Genomic DNA, 24,330 nt, shown 5'->3' on the forward strand with positions numbered 1-24,330 from the left:
TAACATGGTATTAAGACACTATGGAAATGCTTTAAATTGTGAAATTTTATTTATGACTTCTTTAATATGTTTATTTTGTGGAGAAACATCACCAAATTACTTTTACCCTAGTGGCATGCGCAACAGTTTGGGAATTCCTGCTTGATATCACTGACGCACTGACGATCCCACTGACATCTTATGTAAAGGATGTCCACGGTCTACGATAGAGTGCTGTTCATACACCAGCCACGTAACATACCGTCGATGTACAATTTTGTAATTTTGTTTAAAAAATGTACACGTTGACGGGATGCCTGTAACACTGAAACCCCATTCAGGTACAAATAAAAAAAAAATAATAATAATGGACATAAGTGTTTTTCACAGGACAGCAATGATATGTAAGTCGGAACATGGCATAGCCTATCACTATCCTATGCTAACAGAGTGGTAAAGCCATGATTACATGCGGCAAATGCATAATAAAAAAACGTGTAGGACAAAAATATAACAATCAAATAAAAAACAGTAACTATGGCGGTAACGGAGCGTGCCTTCTTATGCTGCTGCGCAAACTAGTTCATTGTGCGCCGTTTATGACCTCGAAACATTGTATATTGGTTCTGCCATTAATCGAAGAACCCCTGTAAAAATGAACAATTTGATTTTTAAAGCCCTACCTGATATCGTAAATCAGAGTTTAAATCAGTATGCACATCACAGTGCAGGCACCTGCTTTACAAGACACACACAGAACCACTCCACTATACAGTAGACAGTATAAATGCAGGTGGCAAGGAAATGGCCTTCCTGTTTACATCTGCATCTACGTATTTACCGTATTTTACAGACTATAAGCCGTACCTTTATATAAGCCGCACCGATCTATGTTGATAACTTAGATATTTACTGCATTTACAGAACGATTTTGAACTTTAAATGTACATGTATGTACCTGAAGAAATTCTTTCCTAACAGTTCCTTTTAACACGGCAGCAACTTTGCTGATTAAAGCGGAACAGAACCAAGAGAAAATAAACAGTACTTATCTTTATTTTGTCCACCTTTTATTACTGTACTTCCGCATACCACCTAATTCCTAACCTAGTGCAGAGCACCCTCGCCTGTCAAACTCCTGCACCTGCAGTCACATCCTGTTTATGGCAATTGTGTTGTATTGTCTTGTAATTCCGGTTAGACCGCCCCTAGCGGTGGAAGAAAAATCCACAGAATAGCCGCACTTTAATATAAGCCGCATGGTTCAAAACCTAGGAAAAAAGTAGAGGCTTATAGTCCGGAAAATAACGCCCAAAGCCCAGTGAAATAATTTCCGTGTGATAGAGAAGGTGCTACAGGCCTATTGAATAAATGAATGTCATCAGCAATTAGGAGCCACTGTAATAGCGCCAAACAGAGCGGCCACGGTACAGACGGGTCAGGAGTTTGCCATGTATCACATCCACTCCACGCAGTAGCGGGTTAGACACTCCCAGCCAAGGACGTCTCAAGGGCGGCCAGGAGAGGACGAGCACACACACAATGTGTGCAAGCGGCAGCTACATAAAAAAGCAGGTGATTAATGTGCATATGGCGAGGCCTAACAATGTGATACCACGGCAACAAGGGGTTGGATCATTCCCCGGAGGGAAGCGCACTACATCTTGTTGTCCTTCATCCACATCTTTGCTTGGCAATCTGATCATCGAGGGCCGTTCGTTGGAACATGAATGGGTTTCTGATTTTAAGTTTGAACTTATACAGTAGAACCTCTAAACTGAAATGCACCTAAGGCACATTCGGAATTTTACCAATTTTCCCTCACTTTATCATCAAAGGAATACCTGTGACAGTAGGTTTAGCTTTTTTTGGGCTTTTAACAATCCCTTGGTCTACCTCACGAGGGCATCAGAGGATTTAATCTGTTTGTTTTGCTTTTTCTGTCACCTTTTGCAACCTTTTTGGCAACAAAGCAGAGAGTATTAAGAGAATAACAATGAGAAGAAAACTATGTGAATTAAGAAACATTGCCATGTCCCAGTACTCAGGTCCAACATTATCATGCAAGTTAAGGAAGTGGAAATAAGGAATATTGTTTTTACATTGGTTAACGTCTTTTTACACTATTGTGACAACTAGCACATTTAACGCCACGGATGAACACGATTTAGGCGGACCATCAAGAAAAAATTACAGTTGGCGACTCCTTGCCGCACACCAGATTGAGCACTGAACCACAAAAACATGGCACGCTTGTCAAGGAAGAAACAGGTGAGAATATAGGAGAGTCTGTATATTTTATGAGGTTGTTGGTAATGAACGAGTGTTCACTGACTATACCCTTGGATTTCGGTGACTCTCAACACTTTGCTTTCCAGCCACAGGCCCATATCGTTAAGCCATTACCATTGCATCATCAAAGCTATTTTCAACACTCTAAATTGGTCAATCGTTAGTCAAAATAACAGACCGATGTGGGGGTTGACCAATAACATCAATTTGTGACAAAAATATGAAATGGACCATATTTGGGCATAGCAGGTATCGGCCTGATGCCAACGATGTGAAATTATATATTTAGTTCAGTAGTAACGTAAAACACGAAGTGTGTGATGGGTTTTTATTAAACATTTGTAATTCGTCAATAAAACTGTGTTTTCCATGAGTAGTATTGTTTTACCATTAACAAAGGTTTGTTAGGTTTGGGGGCTTGCATATGCTGATGACAGGACCTAAATGCAGGTAAGCAAGGAGTGCCAAAAAGAATTGATTCTCAACAAGGCACACAAAAAGTACTGAAGCGGCAGGGTTGATACTAAACAAGAAAAAGGCCAGAAAAACCAAAGAGGCCTACCTTTGACACAGGAAGACAGACTCTCCAGAACAGGACAATGAACTGACAAGTGGTGAAAGAAAACCAGGAAACTAAACACAAGCCAACTGCGGAGACAACGAGGAACACTCGGACAAGACACAAGTGGCTTGGGGATCTGACTGGAAGACACAAGGGACCAGTTTGACGAACACAGGTGGAAACAAAAGACCTAACGAGCAGGACAAGACATGGACCACAAAAAACAACCAAATACAAATCCAAACCAAAACAGATCATGACAAGATTGACTTGGTGCACTTGTGAAACAATTTCAAATGATACCAAATTAAATGCTAACGAAGAATTCCCTGTAGAGTTAATAAATGTTCTATCATGGCGACAGAACCTCGAATGGATTCATTCAAAACTGGACCGCAACACAGTGTTAATGACCCCTGAGGTTTCACAACACAACAAAAATAAAGGCTAACATTACAGTAGACAAATCATTTTATAACAGTAAATCAACTCTATGGGGATCGGGCTCGAAAAAAAAACAAATAAGATAGATGTCGCGTTCACAAAGAGGCCTTTACTGTTTTTTTAGAGGTTTTCCCGAGAGACCGTCCCACTGAGCTAATCTCATCCCACGCAAGTACATTCTATTAGCAGAGAGCGGGTCTGAGGGTAGAAAAAGATGGCAGCTAAAGCAAGAGCATGATGATGGGAGGGCAGTAGATGGATGGCAGGGCAAGGAGAAATCAGTGTGTCGAAGGAACGTTTCTGTTAGTCCTCCCTCAACATCCCGTGAGCTTGTCGTTGCTCCGATGCGTAGGAGGCGCTATTTGAAAATAGCATCAAGACTAATTAGATACTACTAGCATACTGTGGTTAATATACAGCTGCAAACATCTCACGCGGGGCCCTGTGACTGCTATGGAACACCTCGTCTTAATGTGTTTACAGTCAAAGGGAAATATGGACAGCTGAGAGGTTCCACTTTTGACACCATTAACATGAATCTAGTTGTCCCTGGGTGCACACTCTGGCGCCAGACAAGACAGTTTGTCACCTCCCTGAACATTTAAGGATGACTCTCACTGCAAAGGAGGGGCGGCTTGGGGTTTCTAACATAATGAGATCAAGCCCGAAAAGCCAACAGCAGGGGAAGGCAAAAACATATCTGATAACAATTAAGCATGTGGCGGAGGGGTGTAAATATGTGGCTCGACTCCGGCTGGAGACTACAAATCTCCTGTCTGTCACTTTGGAGCCTCTGACAGCTGTATGATAAATGACTCATGAAACTGAGCTTTAACAGCAACCCCCCCCAAAAAAAAAACAACAGACAGAACACATTATGTATCCAACTGGGCATCCTCCAATTGTTTATAAAACTGTATGTATCTACTGTATGTGTTTGTAATATTCTACGTATACATACCGTATGTACAGTATATCACTGCTGTCAGATGACTATATTGCATGTTCCGTTTCCATTTCTTTGCAAGAGCAATAAAAATAGTAATTTACAGCGACTTACTTGATTTCAATACACACCACAAATGACTGGAATTAGAGCGAATTAGTGTCGTCAAAGTATGTAAAAATGTAATGTTTTGATACTTTGAAGCATACTCGTAAATTCCATGTAAAAGTGACTCTGTGACGAATCATGTCATTTGTGTTCCTTTCATCTAGTAACAATGGCAAGCAAGGGAAAATGACGCTTCCACAAAGTTCACAATGTCATCAAAACATTATCATCTTTTTTATATAAGTCTTGTCCTCATCACAGCTGACTTTCGGTGAAAGTCAGGGTAAACCGATCACAGGTTAGCGTTTACACTTTTACGTAATTCATAGTTTGGAGGCAAATATAACTTCCTTTTGATCAACCAGACGCAGTTGACTGAAAATATATGCAAAGTCGCCCGGCCGATGGCAATTTTTGGCAGGAAGAAAATATCAATTACCGATTAATTGGCAGATTAATAAAAAAATATATATAAAAAAATAAATAAATAAAATAAAAATACAAAATAAACTATGTATATATATATATATATATATATATATATATATATATATATACACACACGCCGTGAAATTTTACGAGTGCACATAATTAAGATGGCAGCTCCCTCGATAGCGGTGCACTGCTTGGGTGACGTGAGTGAAAGCAACATCACAAACGGCCACAAACTCTTAAACTTTGCAACGCATTCTGGCAAAAGCAGTTATTCAGTCACATCTGTTTTTGTTAGCAGGCCACGGGAGCTCAAACTTGTTTTCTTTTCCCTCTTGTATGTCACATCAAAAGGTACAGGATACATAGGTGCTGTGCCAGTGTCATATCTGTCATGTTTTTTTTTTTTTTCTCGTTTTCGATTTTCAAAACCATTGCAGACAGGAATGGAGGGAGGATTCTTGGTCACAGTGGACACAAGATACACACGGAAGATTGATATTGTTTCAGCAAAAACGATCCGTGTCGCACTGAATACAGAGCGCTATATTATGATGCTCCTCGCGTCTGTTTGCCGATGCGACCTTGCCTGTCAAAGACTCCTAAGTGGCATAATTGCTGGTACAACCTTCAGGAGGTTGTGCACGCTTGTCCCCCATTAGATTGAAGCGGCTCTGGACAGCCTGGACAGTTGGCATTAATGGCAGCATCCATTCCTTCCCTTCTGATCCCGCCATCTCTCTTCTTTATGAGATGTGTCACATTCATTCCCCCTTGCTTGCCTGCAGCAAGCGAGGTCCCATGAAACTAGCCATCAATGTTTACATCCTAGGACGTAGGACAGATGAGTTTTCATTTACTCCACGTTGACAAGGTTATGATTCCATTGCTGCTTGTTAGTTAGAATGATTATGCAAAAACAACTACAAATCCAGTGGGATAAGATATGGACCAAGGAGGACTTTTTACACAGATCCAGAGGGATGTGATGGACTTGTAAACACATCTTTCAACATTTCTCAAAAAACTCTGACTACCCAGTCCGTCATTGGCCACAAATTAATTCTCCTAAACATTCAATATTTCAATGCCCAAGTCCCACCATATCCCAGCGACCTCTTTACCCCATTGACAGGTGACGTCCTTAAACAGTGGTCAGGTCATAACTCCGGTTTGATCCTTCAGTGTTGCTGCCGCCACCCTCTGGAGCTCTCCCTTTTCTCAAATATGCAAGACCTGAATGCTATTCAGATTTAGTGCAGTTTTGTTGTCTTTGTGTTTTCCTCTGTTTTTAAGAAGTGTTCTTGTGCTTCATCCATCCATCCATCCATTATCTACAGCGCTTATCCTCACAAAGGTCGCGGGGGAGTGCTGGAGCCTATCCCAGCAGTCTTCGGGCAGCAGGCGGGGGACACCCCGAACTGGTTGCCAGCCAATCGCAGGGCCCACAGAGACAAACAAACATCCGCACTCACAATCGCACCTAGGGGCAATTTACAGTGTCCAATTAACCCACCAAGCATGTTTTTGGAATGTGGGAGGAAACCGGAGTACCCAGAGAAAACCCACGCAGGCACGGGAAGAACATGCAAACTCCACACAGGGAGGCCGGGGCCGGGATCAAACCCACGACCCCTGAACTGTGAGGCGGACGTGCTAACCAGTCGCCCACCGTGCCGCCTCTTGTGTTTCATGAAAGGCAAAATAAATCAAAGTCATTATGGTTAATGAATAATGTATGAATCTTAATGACGAAAAGCAGGGAGGTGCGAGAGGTAAGTGTACTCTTTAGGGCTCTATTTTCGTGCCCAGAGCAAGTCTAGCAGAAAGCGCAGTCTAATTGTGCGCATGGCTGGAGTTTTCTTCCTTTGGATATTTTCACAGACGAGCGCAACTAGAAACTGGCGTTGGTACCGTTGTGGGTGTGCACAATGGAAGCGTTCGTACCCTTTAAATTTAGAGCACGAGAGGCACACAATCTTTGACATTGCCGAAGCAGTAATAAACTTGCTGGAATCAATGAAGCACACAAAGTACCTTTATAAGGAACTGTAAGCCGACTTCAATGGGTGAATGATGTAAAGTTAGCGATCACAGACCACTGCTGTGAAGTGATCACATGGAGACCGTATTCCACCCTTGATCGTGTGTCCGTGCGTGACAAACGTGTGTTCCACGAAAATAGAGCAATTAGTTTTGATCCAAATCGAGATTGTGACCGGGGTCTCCAAGAAAGAGCTAACCTATGTGACGGTCATTGGCCACACATGACCAAACTGACAAGAAGTCAAACGTGATTCTGGATTGGCAGTATTCTAACATTTGGAAGCACTTTTCTTTAAAAACATCAACCTAATATTGCCTCAAACCCTAAAATGTAACTTAATTTTACTAAAAACGTTTTTAAAGCATTCTATGCTTCCATCAGTTTGACAAAGCAAGGCCCATAAATCATGAATGACCGTGTTGTGGAAACAGTCCTGTAATCCGTGGATTTGAGGCTACCTGTCCAGCATTGAGGCTCTTTGACACTTTATGGCCACCGTCGGGCTTGTGTTTAACACTTGTCGAAATCCTGCACCTGGGGTAACCACCCATCCCAACTTCCATGCTACGCAACACTCACTTGAGCCCTAAAATCAACATCATCAAAAAAACCTCTGGGATGACCCCAATATCGATGACGTTTAATGTCATAAATCTTCTGGATTCATGGATCATGCGAATCATGACTTCTTGTAGTGCGTATCGTTCATAACCTTGAAATGTCGTATGTCGGCACCGTCCTAAATTGAGGACCCCCTATAAGGGCATAATGGCCACAGAGCCTTGTATCATTGACTCGGACTAACCACAAGACAAATGCAAATGATGATGGATGGCATCACCGCCGTGGTACCAAACGAGCAAAAGTAGAGCCAACACAAAGACGCGATGGCTCACTGACCAGTCTAATGGTTGCTGCAGTAATCCGGCCCAGTTCCGTGAGCAAGCCTCCATCTGTCACTGGGAAGCCGCTGAGTTCCCTCCAGGTGGGAGTGTCGTGTCGCAGGGCAAGTGATGGCCTCCTCTGCAGTCCCCAGTGTTCGAACCCATGCCAGGTAGCAGCATCGCACACCGACCTAATGTATTCACTCTAATTAAACCGTGCCAGGCACCACAAGTGGCCAGCCTCGAAAATAGAAAGACCAACTGTTTGTATCAGTGGATGGCAAGACTGTATTCCGACCCCCCGGTACCATCTGGATCACCTGGATCTGAGTAAAACCAACGAGTGGCTGATTTTTTTTCCCCTTAATTAGATGGTGGAAACTGGCAGGAAATGAGGGGGAAGAGATGAAGGATCACATTCAGTAAAGCATATCAACATCCTAAATCCCTGGATAGCAATCACATCTGTTACCATCATTTCCACCTTATGAATTTGAATTTTTAAAAGGAAAAAAGTTCCCATTTACAAGCCAGGGAGGGAAAGATTACTTACCCCGCCACCCCTGCGCACGGCCCCCGTTTCAATAAATGATCCAATTGAGACATGATGCAGTCAAACTGGTGTGTGATATTTGGCTTGAGGCGGACATATTGAGTCATGGTAGGACGATTTTCGGACATAAAATGAAACTAATGTTTATCGTGTTGGTGATTTTGTCGTCAAGGAGGATGCGTTTCCTGGCAGCAGCTAAAACAGTAAGTGTGATTGCACCAGTGACAGCGATTGAGAATGTTTGCTGACAGCAGGGGCACCAAAGTGCTTATTTTCAAAAGGGAAGTCAAACCCAACATTTTCTTTATAAGATTATGTTCTATGCAGGTTTACTAGTCGAAACATGGCATTCTGATTAATATTGCGTTTGTGGAATATAGTTAAGCAATAAAATCCACCCGTTTTTAGCCATCGCAGGGTGGGGGAATTTTGCCACTTGCTGACAACTGAAAGTGACATCACATTGCTGAGGGCTAAGGTAACAACCAATCATGGCTCATCTTCAGAAAACAGGGAAGCCGTGATTGATAATTTCAGTTGACAGAAAGTGGCAAAACTTTACTGCTTAACCCATTAAAGCCTGAAGCCCCTCGAGAGACATCTCTCTAAAACCTACGGTCATCTTTGGAGTCACTCTTGAAAACCTGACATTTTCGCCACCTACTAAATAATTAATATCTCGGCCCCTGTAGCAGATAGAAACATAAATCCCCCCAAACTTGAGAGCTTAGACATGTGGCTTTCACGCAGGCACGAGTTTATGAATCTTTATTGTCTCAATGGAAGATGCAAGTGAAGCACTATTTTTAATTAAAAAATCTAGTGGTAATTACCATGCTGTATTCTCTTACAAAGACGTTGAAATCGTCATTGTCTACGAACATTTATCTTAACCATACATCACGTTTGGATGGTTTTACGGCTTTAAAATCCGCGAGCGTGTCGTCTAAATCACTGCCGTGTCTTATAGCAGAGCTACCGCGATTGACGGCGTCCACCATTACTCCTCGGAAAAATTCCGGATATGCTACGACAACTCACGACAGCGTCACATGTATATTCTGATGCATTTCATTGGCTAAGAGACCGAGACCAATTGGATGAAAAAAAGAAAATGACATGTACGCATGTACGCTTTAAAGGGAGAAACACGAAACAGCGCTCCCGGTTTTAGTGGTAGAAACGCGGTTATGCGCTCCCGTCCTTAATGGGTTAACTTAAATTCCACAAACGCAATATTAATCAGAATTCCGTGTTTAGACTACTGGACCTGCATTGAACATATTCTTGACGAGAAAATGTTGGGGTTGACTCCTCCTTTAAGCAATGATTTTATTTAATATAATGTTTACATTGGTTTTATTTAATTGAATTTATAAATGAAATATTATATGAACATATTTATTTTATTTCTAACGATCATATTATTATAATTATTTAATAGAAACGTGTCGTTTTTTTTTAACCTTCAAAATTGCTCAAAAAATTCTTCACATGGTTATTCTTATTTTTCCCACTATATTTCCATTATCCAATATTTTCATGGTCAAAGATTTCAATGCTTCTCTCCAAATGTCCTACTGCACATTATTTCCAACTCATCATTCTGCACTTGCTATATACACACTGCTCCGACTTGGATATCCCGTTGACTTGCCCGCGTGCACTGTCTTGCCACATTATCGCGGCTGACCCACAAGCACTTCCCTGCCAATTTGCATAAATCACAGTCTACATCTGACAGTTACTAGGCAGCCGTGGCGAGAGATGCCCAGAGCTCATGCGGAAACAAGGCCACCTCCGAAAAAAAGGGAAGCTTGCATGCCAGAGTGACAAATGTGAGCGGCTCTCTACTTTGGCTTCTCTTATGGAAACAGTGTGCGTGTGAAGGACTGAACGGCTACATATTTTTTGCGGTTGACTTTAATGTGATTAAAGTCGAATAGAGTCGACGTCAATTAATCGATGATGTCATTGATCTTTTTTCAGCACGGTAGAGCGGTCCCTAAATGAAGTTTAACGAGATGGCAGATCTCATCGAAGGCTCCAAAAAATTAGGCATATCTCTGTTTCGCTGTATTTCACTGACAATTTTAATGTCATTGATGATAGACTTGCTGCTCATTCACTGCCATTGACAGTTATTGATTGTAAATGGGAGTGCTGTCTAAAGAAATCCTACATGACTTTAGCTGGGGAAATTGAGCAACATCCACGCAGACCTCACGATTTCTGCGATACAGGCATCAAAAGGAAGGAGTTCATTCATTCATTCGGAGAGAGAGAGTCTCCCAAATAAATGATTAGTTTATTTTCCCTTTCATTATCCAAGGTAATTTAGCCAAATTCCCATTGTCATTAGCATTGCTACTTATATGTATGCAAACAACAAGCAAAAACACCAGAAGGTTGCTCTAGAAACAAAGGAATTGTTGATTTACTTTGCATGAGAAAAGGGAAACACTCACCTATAGTCCAAACCATTGTGCAAGCACATAATGACATGGCTGTAGATACATTTGACTTCCTCTGCGGGCTGACTGATCTGGACTTCATCTTCATTCATCTTGATTTGAGGAATACTGTAGCGAAATAATTCCAATTAAAAATACATCTTTTTTTTTCAAACCAACACTATGTCTGTCATTTCTCTAATTAGAGAGAGCGGGATAATATGTGATGACCAAAAAAAAGGACAAAATGATGCTGGAGCTGTGGAATGGGAGTCATCAACCCATTATGACGTCAGCGACATGTGGAATATCATCAAACTTGAAAGGGAACGCCATGAACCAACCATGAAAGCAAATCTGGGTTGATCATAAACAGGAAGTTGCAAACAAACTAATAAATTCACATCATTTAAAACAGCCTGGTGGAGACATCTGCTGAATAGCACTGTGCAAGTCAAACTGTGTGCTTCAATTGCAGTAAGAGCAGCCATTGGACATAACGGGAAATAAAGTAAATACCGGTAGTATGGTGCCTCTATATATATATATATATATATATATATATATATATATATATATATATATATATATATATATATATATATATATATATATATATATATATATATATATATATATATATATATATATATATATATATATATATATATATATATATATATATATATATATATATATATATATATATATATATATATATATATATATATATATATATATATATATATATATATATATATATATATATATATATATATATATATACATAGATAGATAGATAGATAGATAGATAGATAGATAGATAGATAGATAGATAGATAGATAGATAGATAGATAGATAGATAGATAGATAGATAGATAGATAGATAGATAGATAGATAGATAGATAGATAGATAGATAGATGGATGGATGGATGGATGGATGGATGGATGGATGGATGGATAGACATAGATATATATAAGTATACATGCGAGTCTACCAGCCTGTGATTTTTTTTGCCAGCCCTGCTTTCACTCTTGCTGTTTTGTGCACAGAAGGTGCCTGAGGTCTTGTGTCACGCTGTGATAATAAAATGTACCCATCACTGACACTGCAGCTGTTTGTACATCCCCCTATGGACCACCATCCTCACTGCAACTCCCAGCTTCTGGGTTACGTAATGGTAACATGCACAAGGGTAGCATGTGGAACAAAAAGACAGAGTGAGGGAGGGATGGGGGGCGGGGGGGGTATGGGGAAAACATACAGTACACCGTTGTCAGTATGTGCACTCAGGATGAATGATTTTCTTCATTTTGATGCTATTGTTTTGATGATGCTAGACACGTAAAAATGTGTACGTGCAGCTGTGATATAGAGGAGGTATACATAGTACTGTACAACATTCCATCAGCAACGTAGACATTAGTCATCGCCTTGAAATGACAGCTCACACAGGATTCAGGTGGAAACTTAGTTGTGGTTTGACAAAATTCCCTCACGCTTTCAAACGCACTTTTGATGTTTGCCCTCTGTTTTTTTCGCAGGCCTCATGCATCAGTAGGTTTGTGAAAAACACCATCTCTGGGACAATATTAGAAGGGATGCCCGCGGGTGGTTCTTTGAAGCTAAACGCCACAGCCAGGCGGCCCCGTCGATAGCGTGCTACATTTGCTAACTCCATGATGATGAGGCTGATGCTGGTCTTCAGCCAGGCTGGAGGGAACGCAAAGCAGCTCTTTCCTGCTTCCATCTCCAGTCAGAAGTGATGTTAAATCTTAATATTGTGGTCGCGGGCTTCAACAGCAGGGCCAGGGAAAATCTAACAGTCATTTGCCTAACAGAGCGTGGAACATTTGGCATGCAGCAACTCAAGTAGTTCATAATGCACTCATTTCAAATTAATATAACCAAAGTCACAGGGTGGCTGGTGTAACCCTTTGGAGAGTTGAATTATAGCAGTGGTGTTATATAACAAAATGGACCAAACACAAAGCACTTAGGTACATACCAGAAAAATTCCAACACGGTCTCAGTTTACAATGGATTTTTAGTCGAATGTAGGATGTTTTCAGAGGAATGAGTCCACTGAGCTCAGAGTGTCACCTGGAGGTAACGACAGAGATATAGAAAAAAATGAATAGTCACAGAATAAAAATAATGTTGTTTTACCCTTCAACTCAAGTTGTGTAAAGAGCAGTAAACTATTGAACATGTCAACACCAAACCAGTGTGGACAGGGACTGAGCTCCGACACATTTTCACTCCTTTTTAGCCATCTCAGGGGGCGGCCATTTTGTCACTTCTGTTGACTGAAAATGACATCACAACTGCTCAGTTAACAACCAATCAGGGCTCAGCTTCAGAAAACAGGTCAGCTGTGATTGGTCGTTACCTGAGCCCTGAGTAGTTGTGGTGTCATTTTCAGTCAACAGAAGTGACAAAATGGCCGCCCCCAGAGATGGCTAAAAATTGTTACTGCTATAAGCAGGAACAATTGTCAAAACTACACACAGTTTAAACACCACCCTGGAAACCTGCTCCGAACACAATTATTTTCTTTGTTTGTTTTAGAGGTTTCTTTATTTTTTTTAATTGAAATCTGAAAAGCGTTGAGATGTTGTTGTTGTTGACTCTCACAGGGGGGAAAAAAAACATATCACCGCTGGGATGCTTTTGCACTCAGAGTAGTGGCGCCAACAGGCATGAAATCACGCACATGCTACAGATGCCATTTGGGATTTACCTAGGTATTTTCTTTTATGAGACTGGCGGAAGTTCTTCAATTAATTGCTCCTCTCATAATGGATGATAATTGGAGCTGTATGAAGACAAACAATGCGCCATCGGCACGTATCACTCACAAACACTTTAAAATGTGTCATATTTTTCAACTGTTATTACTGTTGAGTATTTGCAGCTATCACTCAACTAATTAAAGACTTTTTCTCTGGCAACTTTCCTGGACTGCTTTCTTCCTGATATCCATATTTCATAAGCACTTCTCACCATTACCGCCCTCCTCCTCCTCCTCCTCTTCCATCTATCCGAGCTCTTTTTCGTGCCAGTACAGTTGACTGCACAACAGGGAGCAGCTTATATTCTCGTCTCTTCTTAATTATTAAAGCCATCCTCAACACGTAGTGGCCTAATCCATCCACACAACTTGAGACAGTGAGTGAAAAGTCTGCCTTTTTTTCGGAGGAATGATTTATTTGTACCTATCAACTTTCAGCAGATGTTTTATGTGAAAACAACTCGAGGGAGGACTATATATGTACAATTCAGTTTTATAATATTACTGATTGTATATTAATCAGGTTACATTAAATTAGATTCATCTTTATTGTCATTATACGTCACAAGTACAAGGCAACAAAATGTAGATGGAATTTAAACAGAAGTGTATAATCAGTAACTAAAAGGTATAATCCTTTGAGAAACAGTCATTGGAACAAAAACAGTGGAGCAACACACGTCGACAGATAATATAACAATACTCACAGGAAAACTGTATATTCTTCATCCTTTGCGAAGACTGACTAATAAAACTGTGAGTAATCGAAGAGTGACTGTCTCCATGTATATCCATTATGTATTACCTCCCTAGGTGACAACAGAGAGCACAACAGAGGGAGCAACACAAATTAGCCAATGAAGTGAAGTAAAAAATATGGCAAAAGACAATTAATTCCTCACATTTTATTTAACCATTTCATTACTGTATGTTTTAGGATTTTTATAAAGAACAATATTTATAGAGATACTTTCATTATTTAAAAAAACATTTTTGGGTGGAGGTGTAATGAATTAGTGGCATCATTCATTACAATGGGGAAAGATGATTTGAGATGCAAGCTTATCGTTAAAAGCATGGACACAGAACTAATTACACTTGTATCTCAAAGCACCACTGTATTTAATTCAGTGGTTATACATCATATGAGTCACTGAAACGGCCAGTATGTGTAGATTTTGGAAACAATTGCATGTTCTGTTATTTGCGTTACCTGAAATGGATCCATCCACAAAATGCAAACTGTAAACATTGACATCATTGGTGGGACGAGGTGAAGTGTAATTTGGACCCATGTGCATCACCCATCCATCCATCTCCTTGACCGCTTATCCTGGACTGGTTGCCAAACATCACAGAGAACATATGAAGACAGGCAATTATTCACAGCCTCAGTCACGTCACCCCTGAGTGACGCTGAACACATGCAGCCTGTGTGGAAGTCAGGCGAATGAATCACTACACCGTCAGTGCATCCAACAATTTATAATTCTGATTTTTTTTTTTTTAACAAGAAACGTACTTATTAATTATATTTAATATTTACTACATTTGGAACATGGCACACACATGGAACAAAAAGGATGATAAGCAAATTTGCATTTAAATGATATCTTAACTAGTACATGTGCAAAAATGATGCGATACCACTAAATCATCATCTAAATCATATTAATATGTATGCAGTTTGCAAATTTGCTAAAAGCGTCAAAATCGTTTAGTCAGTCGTGCTCGTACTTGAAGGGATGGGGGGCTGTACGCTTCCTGATGGGGTCCTCAGCATGGCCTCTGACTTTGCTAAGGTCAGCTTATTGATTTTGAACAGCGTTCAATGAGACAGCAGGCAGCTCTGTGCAAAAGACGCCACTCCAGAGCCAGGCTTTGGCTTTGTTGTGCTGCATACTCATCGCGTGGAGGTGGAGGTGACAAAGCAGGATTTCTCTATGACTGGCTTTCCGTCGAGCATTGTCGCCCTCACCTTCCAGAAAAAAAGCAGCTGAGGGCATCCGCTGCGGCATCACGGTGATGGACAAACAGAGTGCTCGGGCCTTTGTGCCATCTGTAAGTGGGAGGGAAAGTAGAGTAGGGAGACTTTAATGTACATGTACTATACAATATATCCTTTTAATCAGATCCCCCCCCCCACTCATGCCCACCCACCCGGCGGCAGTTTGGGATGAGAGTGACAGAGAGCCAGCACAAAGCTAATTCTGCCCCTGTCTTATCTGATCGTCTCTTAGCTGGCAAACGAGCGGCAGTAATGACGCTAGCCCGATGGCCCGTTGCACATTTGCAGGGCTAATGTTTGATTGAAATCAATCTGTGTTAATATGCTGGTTGGGGGTTACAGAGGGGATTTGGATCTGGAGATATTGGTTTTGTCCAGCTAATGTTTTAAATGGAATGACGTCTCTTTGGGATTACAAATGACTCGGATGGAATATGAACGTCCGCTTGTCATCTGATGTCCACCAATAATGTTTTGGTTTGGTGTCCCACATAACATCATTTAACCTTATTTAATATAATACATGCTGATTGCTTTCTAGTTCCTCATATAGCATATAGTGGCTACAGGGTGTTTATTTACTCAACCGATAAAAGTATCAGGTATTGATTAGGGAAAGGGCCTTTACTGTACAAAGAAATGTAGCCAGCCATCGTCTATACTGCTTATCCTCAATATAACAATGTGAAATAATATGTGAAATATTTATTTTGATGAGTGGATGGGGCTTTTTATCTACGCAATGGCCGAAAGCACCATGCATTTATTCTAAGTAAGGCCTATGTTGTACAAAAGCAATTCTATGGTACTGAATATCATGTTTTTCTTTTAAACAATCATCAACAATATATTATACCCAGGAGTGTTTTATTTTTCTAAGTCAAATGCAGAAAATATTTATTATGGATAAATCCTTATTGTATAAATGCATTCACTCACATTGTGTTCTAGAAACAATTATATTTATGTATTATTACAATATATTATATATTGAAACTAATATAGTATGTAATAATACAAATTCAATTATGACAAGTATTTTTTCTGTGTTGTATTATAACGTCTGTGACCCACTGAAGGGTACGTAGATTGTCTTATCATTATTCCGGATGCGTTCTCATTAAACTCACCATAACTGTCAGCTTTACAGATACCATATCTACTCAACAATTTGTGTGTGTTTTGATCAATATGTCTACTGTGACATATGGTCACATATAGATGTCATATTAAAGCTAACGGGTGGGCGGGGATAAATTACGGCCATCTACAACCCTGCGCTTCGTGCTTATTTAGGGAAATTAAATGAATCTGAGTGTGAACACAAAGTGTGCTGTGGTCTGACGAGTGCACATTTCAAATTGTTTTGGGAAATTATGGACAATATGCGCTCCACGCCATTAAAATATTAATGTTTTCAAACCATCTTCAAACATTGCCATAAGCAAATTACTTTCAAAACAATTAAAAGAAAACTGAATCATCCTGACATTCTTGCCCGGTGTTACTTGTTAACATTTATGTGCATACAGCAGTGGAGGAATAGTTAATCAAACATATAAAATTGCATATTTATGCAGAAATATAATACGGCTTGATTTAAGACAGGTTTGAAGCATAAAACATTTCTTGATTTCTTGATTCCAGCATAAGCTAGTAATGAGATAATCACTCAAACCATCCACGGCACCGTATTACATTTTCATTATTTAAGTGTGAGATTGGCCAGTAAATGAGGAGTTCCACACTAAAACAGGAAGCATCTGTTATTCACACTAATTTGGCTTTCATTCTGCTCTGTGGACTTAACATGAGAGCAACTAACAACACCATAAATTATACATTTCACCAGCGCCGGACGATATTTTTCGGAGTCTGAACGGAAATATGATCAAATCTTCCTTTTTATTCACACCAGTCGTGCTTAATGAATCACTGGGAGATTGCTCTCTCTGCTGCCATTAATCACAGCTTCTCTCCTGCTGATTGAAGAGGCTAATATGAACAGGAATACCAATGAGCGCAGGGGGGCGAATGTGCACGCTCATTTAAAAATGGCAGAATAACTCAAGTGTCGGATTTGCAGCATGGAATCCTAACCTGATCTTGTCCCGTCTTTTTTTTTTTTTCTATGACGAATAAAGTTAATCACAATTTGGTCGACTTGGCCTGTGATATGCAGAGACTCCATCAAGCCGCTGTGTTCCCACAAGAGGCAATTTGGTGACAGGCTGCAATTGAAAAAGTATGTAAATGAGTCACGATGGTACTTTTGGAAGTGGCATCATGCAAAGTCAAATCCAAAATAAAAATTCGCTCCGCTGATTGAAGAAACATGGGCAGAACTCTTCACTGAAGGGGGCATTTAGTTCATGAAATTGAACAGTTCCACTTAGAGTCTTTGTGTCTTGGCAATAAGACTTTTTTTCTTTTTTTTTTGAGACAACATTAAAAGATGAAACTGTGCTCATGAAAATCGAATTTATTTATTTCAGTTGCTAATAGTTTGGAACTCAATCTCATTCCAATACTAGGCATGCAGAAGGTATGATGGGGAAATCTGAAGCTTCTGGAAAGCATTAACAACCTTGTCTATATGTTCATCGGTCCAGGATGTACGTACCCCACCTCTTATAGAAAATGGACTCCTGGAATCCTGGAAGTAAGAACATTTTTTAAATTAGTTTTTTTTTTTAATAGTTGAGGCACACTATATTCGCCCCCTTCTATCAAATATGCTGCTCAAATGTTTTATAGTAGCTGCATTTTGCTGTAAAACAGCTAAATACGGTAACCAAAATATGAGAAACAATCAAAATTGAACATTATTGCCTTTAAATTTGCATAATTTGTGATCGAGTTCTAAGTCTCATAGTGTACCAAATTAATTGTCCACTGACACATTTTTGGTTGTAGAATAGCAGTGTGGGGAAGACACCAAACCCCTCTTACATAACAAATCTGAAAACATTCTATTTGGCTACATGAGCAAATATAAGCAGTACAGCACTTACTTTTTTAGCATCGTTAGCCGTGTCCAAACTTGATGAATTATTTGTTGTATTGTATTCCCGAAATTTGTTGGCAAAGAAGGAGAAATATAGGACATGGGGCAATACACTGTCATTTTTTTTCCAGAAAAAAATGAATAAACGACAACAACCCAGGCGTTGAATCGAACCGAGCTTTCCACGCCGGAAATAGGTTGCATAAACAGACCTAAACCAAATCCTATTCATTTTCAATGGTAATGCTTAACCACTATCGATGGGATATGTTTTTTTTTACCACTACGTCTCATGGCGCTGCAATACGGGCCAGGCTTTCTGACAGGTAAGTCATAGTCAACAATTGTTAATATCTTTCAAAAAACAGATTTAATGGGAATTTAAAAAATGAAAAACCAGAACCTCCCCGTCGGGGAATCGAACCCCGGTCTTCCGCGTGACAGGCGGAGATACTGTCCACTATACTAACGAGGATAGTCGCTACGCCATCATTTTCATTTTATGTCATACAGTACACGTGTCCAAACCCGGAAATGGCGAAGAAGAAGAAATAAAGGCCATGGGGCAATACACTGTCCATTGTTTTCCTGAAAAGTGAATGAACGACAACCTCACAGGGGGGGGGAATCGAACCCAGCTTTCCGCGCCGGAAATAGTTTGACTAAACAGACCTAAACCAAATCCTATTCATTTTCAATGGTAGTGCTTAACCACTGTGGATGCGATCTTTTTTTTACCACAACGTCTCATTGCACTGCAATACGGGCCAGGCTTTCTGACAGGTAAGTAATAGTCAATAATTGCTAATATCTTTCAAAAAATCGATTTAATGGGAATTTGAAAAAATTAGAGACCTCCCCGTCGGGGAATCGAACCCCGGTCTTCCGCGTGACAGGCGGAGATACTGTCCACTATACTAACGAGGATAGCTGCCAAATGTCAGACAAAGATTCTTCTCATAGTTTAGCCATATCCAAGAAACGAAATTGCGAAGCAGAAATAAAGGACATGGGGCAATAAACTGTCCATTGGTTTCGAGAAGAAAAAGTGAATAAACGACAGCCTCAAAGAGGGGTAATCGAACCCAGCTTTTGGCACCGGAAATAGTTTGACTAAACACACCTAAACCAAATCCTATTCATTTTCAATGGTAGTGCTTAACCACTACCGATGCGATATTTGTTTTTACCACTACGTCTCATGGCGCTGTAAATAAGGGCGAGGTTTTCTGACTGCTAAGTCATAGTCAAAAATGCTTTAAAAAATATTGTTTGTATGGAAAAAATGAAAAGCAGAAACCTCCCCGTCGGGGAATCGAACCCCGGTCTTCCGCGTGACAGGCGGAGATACTGTCCACTATACTAACGAGGATAGCTGCAAAACCTGTAATGCTAGTCTCTCCCATAGTTTAGCCATATCCAAACCATGAAACTTCCCAGAAATGAGTGGCGAAGACGCAGAGATAAAGTACATGGAGTAATACAGTATTTATTGTTTTCCCGAAAAAAAAGTGAACAAACGACAACCTCACAGGAGGGGGAATCGAACCCAGCTTTCCGCGCCGGAAATAGTTTGACTAAACAGACCTAAAACAAATCCTATTCATTTTCAATAGTAGTGCTTAACCACTGCCAATGCGATATGTTTTTTTTACCACTACATCTCATGGCGCTGTACATAAGGGTGAGGTTTTCTGACAGCTAAGTCATAGTCAAAAATCTTTAAAAATATATAGTTTCAATGGAAAAAATGAAAAAAAGTTACCTCCCCGTCGGGGAATCGAACCCCGGTCTTCCGCGTGACAGGCGGAGATACTGTCCACTATACTAACGAGGATAGCTGCTCAATTCGTAATGATAGTCTGACACATAGTTCAGCCATATCCAAACCATGAAAAATTTCCCTGAATTGGATGGCGAAGAAGCGGAGGTAAAGGACATGGAGTCATACAGTATCTATGGTTTTCCCGAAAAAAAGTGAATAAACGACAACCTCACAGGGGGGTGATTGAACCCAGCTTTCGGCCCGGAAATAGTTTGACTAAACAGACCTATCTTAAACCAAATCCTATTCATTTTCAATGGTAGTGCTTAACCACTACCGATACGATATTTTTTTTTACCACTACGTCTCATGGCGCTGTAAATAAGGGCGAGGTTTCCTGACAGCTAAGTCATAGTCAAAAATACTTTAGAAAATATAGTTTCAATGGAAAAAATTAAAAACAGAAACCTCCCCGTCGGGGAATCGAACCCCGGTCTTCCGCGTGACAGGCGGAGATACTGTCCACTATACTAACGAGGATAGTTGCTCAATCTGTAATGATAGTCTCTCGCATAGTTTAGCCATATCCAAACCATGAAACTTGAAACCATGAATGGCGAAGACGCAGAGATAAAGTACATGGAGTAATACAGTACAGTGACAGGCGGAGATACTGTCCACTATACTAACGAGGATAGCTACCTAATTGAATAACTTTAAATGTGACAATGTAAAATATGCTTTATGGTAAAGAGCATTTTATTCCTTTATAGACGTCTGGAAGAAACTTCTTCCCTGGGAGGGTCCAAGTTGTGTTCCACAAGGGGTCACCTGGCCACCTTATACTAAAGTCGTCTGCGGATGCCAGGCGCATTAAGGATGACCCATCTATTCAGGACAAGTCGCCTGCTCTTGGAATGGACCAGATTCATGAGAGAGCCTTGAACGTGGTACGGTACCGTGGCGGGGATGTCACAGACAAGAAGGAGCTGCTTGCTGAATACATCCATACAATTCGCCAGCGCCTCTTGAGCCCCCTCTCAGCCCCTATTGCCCCTGACAAAAGACTCCATTGCTAAAATCATAGAGGAGGTCTTGGACAAGCAGCTTAAGCAGCAACCATAGGCGGCACCAAAGAGACGCATGAAAACCTGCCTGGCCTGTGGACAGCCCAAGAAGCAACCAGGCATTGTTTGGATGATACTGAGATACTGTCCACTATACTAACGAGGATACCGGTAGGTTCTAGCTGAGTAATATCTTTATATGAATTATCTATAGGCTACTTCATGGACTTACATGGACTTGTATCGACTACCACACTAATGCTATAAATTCCTTTCCTAAATCTCCCAAAAGCGAATCCCATTCATTCATCCTAAACCAGCACGGACGTAATACTCTTTTTGTCCACTGTACAATGGTTTACGTTCCAGAGCGCTATTTTTCCTCGGCGCTGCTTTGTAGACGGTGAGGATCAAAACGTACTGTAAGTCCATTATAAATATCTTTATTTGTATATTAACGTGCATTAAATAGAGAATCACATTGTTTTCTTTTTTTAAAAGTCTAATCTTATTGAAATGCCTGCCTAGTCAAATATGTTTAGACTTTTTTTTTTTTTTTTGTTTTGTTTTTAATGCCCAATACAGTAAACTAAAAAAAAAAGTGCATTCCAAAATTTGGGAGCAAAATACTGCAAGGCTGTACCTCCTTTAGTTTTTAAAAATGTACATTAAACATTTTTTATGCTTTGTACTGATTAAATGTTGACTCATTGTGTGATCAAATTATTATTTATTATTATTATTGTATATAGTCTATATCAATTTAATACACAACCTAACTATGGTTTAGTACACACACCATTCCATCATACTGTCACTCACATCTGCTGCCCTTTTTCATGACAGAATCACATCCTCGTCAACGTTTTCTACATTAACACAAATTTGTTGCTGGGAAAGCTGCATTTTTACATTGTCTTACACCATTCTTTGAAAAATGTTAGCAAAGCATTGCAGCCTGCATGCATAGAGGGTTAAAAACTAACTAAAAATCTAAAAACACACGAGCAATGCCACGGCATACCCCTTGATTAAAAAAAAAAAAAAAAAAAGAATTAGGATTCATGAAAAGCAGTTTGCCCTGTTGGAATCATTGGATGCTGTATATGGGCACCTAGCAACCAGCAGATGGGAGTGAACGTCATGCAGGCTCTGCCAAACCTGATGGGACACGACAGGACTGCAAAAGAATTTTAAAAAAAAGAAAAACAGCAGTGATGATTCCCCCTCTGAGACCAACAGGGAAGAGACGGGCATCTCATTAAGCCGCATAGGAAACTTAAAGGGGAAATCAACCTAAACATATTTTTTTCAAAAATATGTTTTTTCAAAAATACGTTCCCAACAGGCCCACTAGTTGAAACACGGCACTCTGATTAATATTGCGTTTGTGGAATATGACTTAAGCAGCAAAATCCACCCCTTTTTAACCATCTCAGGGGGCGGCCATTTTGTCACTTCTGTCGACTGAAAATAACATCACAACTGCTCAAGGCTCAGGTAACAACCAATCATGGCTCAGCTTCAGAAAACAGGTCAGCCTGCTGGGAACGTATTCTTGAAAAAAAATATGTTTGGGTTGATTTCCACTTTCAGTGACATTCACATTTAGATACACCACTGTAAATACAAAACCTAAAACAGTCAGCCTTTCTCTGGAGGCCTTTTTTCAAATACATTCGCAAGGACTTACTGGCACAAGCGGTGAGTCATAGGTTGCCAGGTCACTTATCCACAATAACACAACTGGTGTACACGGTGGGAAAGAAGCCATTATAAGTGCACTTGTGAGGGAGTTAACACTTGAACAGAGCAAAGAACGCTTTTGTTGTCAAAGCAGGAAGGCGCATATTCAACATAAGCCCTGAAGGAAGTCAATGGAGCTTCATCAGGGCTTTCTTTATTTGGCACATAGGAGGCTCACTTGGGACTCTCCCGATGCTGACACTGCAACTATGGTACGGCGTAAAATTGCCTGTAAACACAGGCAGCAAAGGCGACGCGCACTTCATTTCCTCGTTTTCTGTCGCCTATATTATATAACTTATTAGGGAAAATTGACTTTTTAATTGCTTGTATACAAATAGTTGGGTCTCTGGAGTGCCAGGCCAGCCGTCACATGTGAAGTTAAACAAAAGTGTTTTGCTTCAATTCAATGAAACTTGAAAAATTGTTGAACAAACTATTATCATTGACTTTTGATTTCAAAAGTAGTAATGAATCAATTTCTTGTGTGTATACGCTAAGATGATTAAACATTTCATGTCAGGTTTCATGATCATAACAGCCCTCTGTGGAAAGTTGAAAATTACAAGGGCAAGTTACAAAAATGAATTTGGCACCCCTGTGTTAGTGGTTCTGCATGGAAGATAAAGAATATATGCCTGTGAGTATTGTCATATTGTCTACATGCATTGCTCCACTGTTTGCAATCAGATGTCAAATGCTGTTCATTAGCCTTCCTATGGCGTTTGGCATTGTTTGCAAGAATTAAGCTACTGCTGATTAAAGCAACGATGTGTTTGTTTTAAACATGCAGTTTTCCTTATTTTTCTTTTTTGTTACTTAGTTGCTGGTCGTGAAGTGAATCAAGTTCCCTGCCATCATACAGCGTTTGTATCTGAAATTTTTGCTCCCACCAAGTCAAAGCAGGGAATGTTTGATCTTAGCGCAACTAGCAAATCCGCTAGTGCTACAACGGGTCGTCATGGTAACAAAAGCCTGACTCGCCATTGGCTCAGCAGTACATAAGGCTGGCTCTCTTGCTGATGTAAACAACAGCATGGAAATTGGAAAGTGTACACTACTAAAATCCTTGACCCTTGGGGTATTTAGAGGAAAGCATGTCAAACATGTTACTGAGACTCTTGGGAAGTGTTTTAAATTAGGAAGAAAAAAAATGCAGAACACGTCTGTAAAAGTGTATCACCCTCCACTCCTAATCATGTTTGTCCCTTTACACAAAACGTATTACATCAGTCACCC

General features: G+C 40.3%; 1 protein-coding gene and 5 non-coding genes across 6 annotated transcripts in view; all 6 read right to left on the minus strand.

Annotated features, from left to right (window-relative positions):
* The window catches only part of zmiz1a (zinc finger, MIZ-type containing 1a), a 179,362-nt gene extending 160,636 nt beyond the window's left edge, over nucleotides 1-18,726 (minus strand). Inside the window, exons 1-7 of the mRNA XM_086045234.1 lie at nucleotides 18,521-18,726; nucleotides 18,094-18,162; nucleotides 15,236-15,557; nucleotides 14,712-14,836; nucleotides 14,206-14,307; nucleotides 12,713-12,807; nucleotides 10,716-10,829 (exon numbers count right to left, since the gene is read on the minus strand). The gene's annotated coding sequence lies outside the window, so the exon portion shown is untranslated. The remainder of the gene's footprint in view (nucleotides 1-10,715; nucleotides 10,830-12,712; nucleotides 12,808-14,205; nucleotides 14,308-14,711; nucleotides 14,837-15,235; nucleotides 15,558-18,093; nucleotides 18,163-18,520) is intronic.
* Nucleotides 18,727-18,916: 190 nt separating this feature from the next.
* trnad-guc (transfer RNA aspartic acid (anticodon GUC)) lies at nucleotides 18,917-18,988 on the minus strand. The gene has a single exon. It is a non-coding gene; the product is annotated as a tRNA-Asp (tRNA).
* Nucleotides 18,989-19,368: 380 nt separating this feature from the next.
* Nucleotides 19,369-19,440, minus strand: trnad-guc (transfer RNA aspartic acid (anticodon GUC)). The gene has a single exon. It is a non-coding gene; the product is annotated as a tRNA-Asp (tRNA).
* Nucleotides 19,441-19,813: 373 nt separating this feature from the next.
* Nucleotides 19,814-19,885, minus strand: trnad-guc (transfer RNA aspartic acid (anticodon GUC)). The gene has a single exon. It is a non-coding gene; the product is annotated as a tRNA-Asp (tRNA).
* Nucleotides 19,886-20,278: 393 nt separating this feature from the next.
* trnad-guc (transfer RNA aspartic acid (anticodon GUC)) lies at nucleotides 20,279-20,350 on the minus strand. The gene has a single exon. It is a non-coding gene; the product is annotated as a tRNA-Asp (tRNA).
* A 396-nt stretch (nucleotides 20,351-20,746) lies between these two features.
* trnad-guc (transfer RNA aspartic acid (anticodon GUC)) lies at nucleotides 20,747-20,818 on the minus strand. Its single transcript has one exon. It is a non-coding gene; the product is annotated as a tRNA-Asp (tRNA).
* Nucleotides 20,819-24,330: the final 3,512 nt, after the last annotated feature.

The sequence above is a fragment of the Filicampus tigris genome, chromosome 11 (assembly GCF_054856515.1).
Source record: "Filicampus tigris isolate MCC_2025a chromosome 11, RoL_Ftig_1.0, whole genome shotgun sequence".
In the NCBI taxonomy this organism is placed as follows: domain Eukaryota; kingdom Metazoa; phylum Chordata; class Actinopteri; order Syngnathiformes; family Syngnathidae; genus Filicampus; species Filicampus tigris.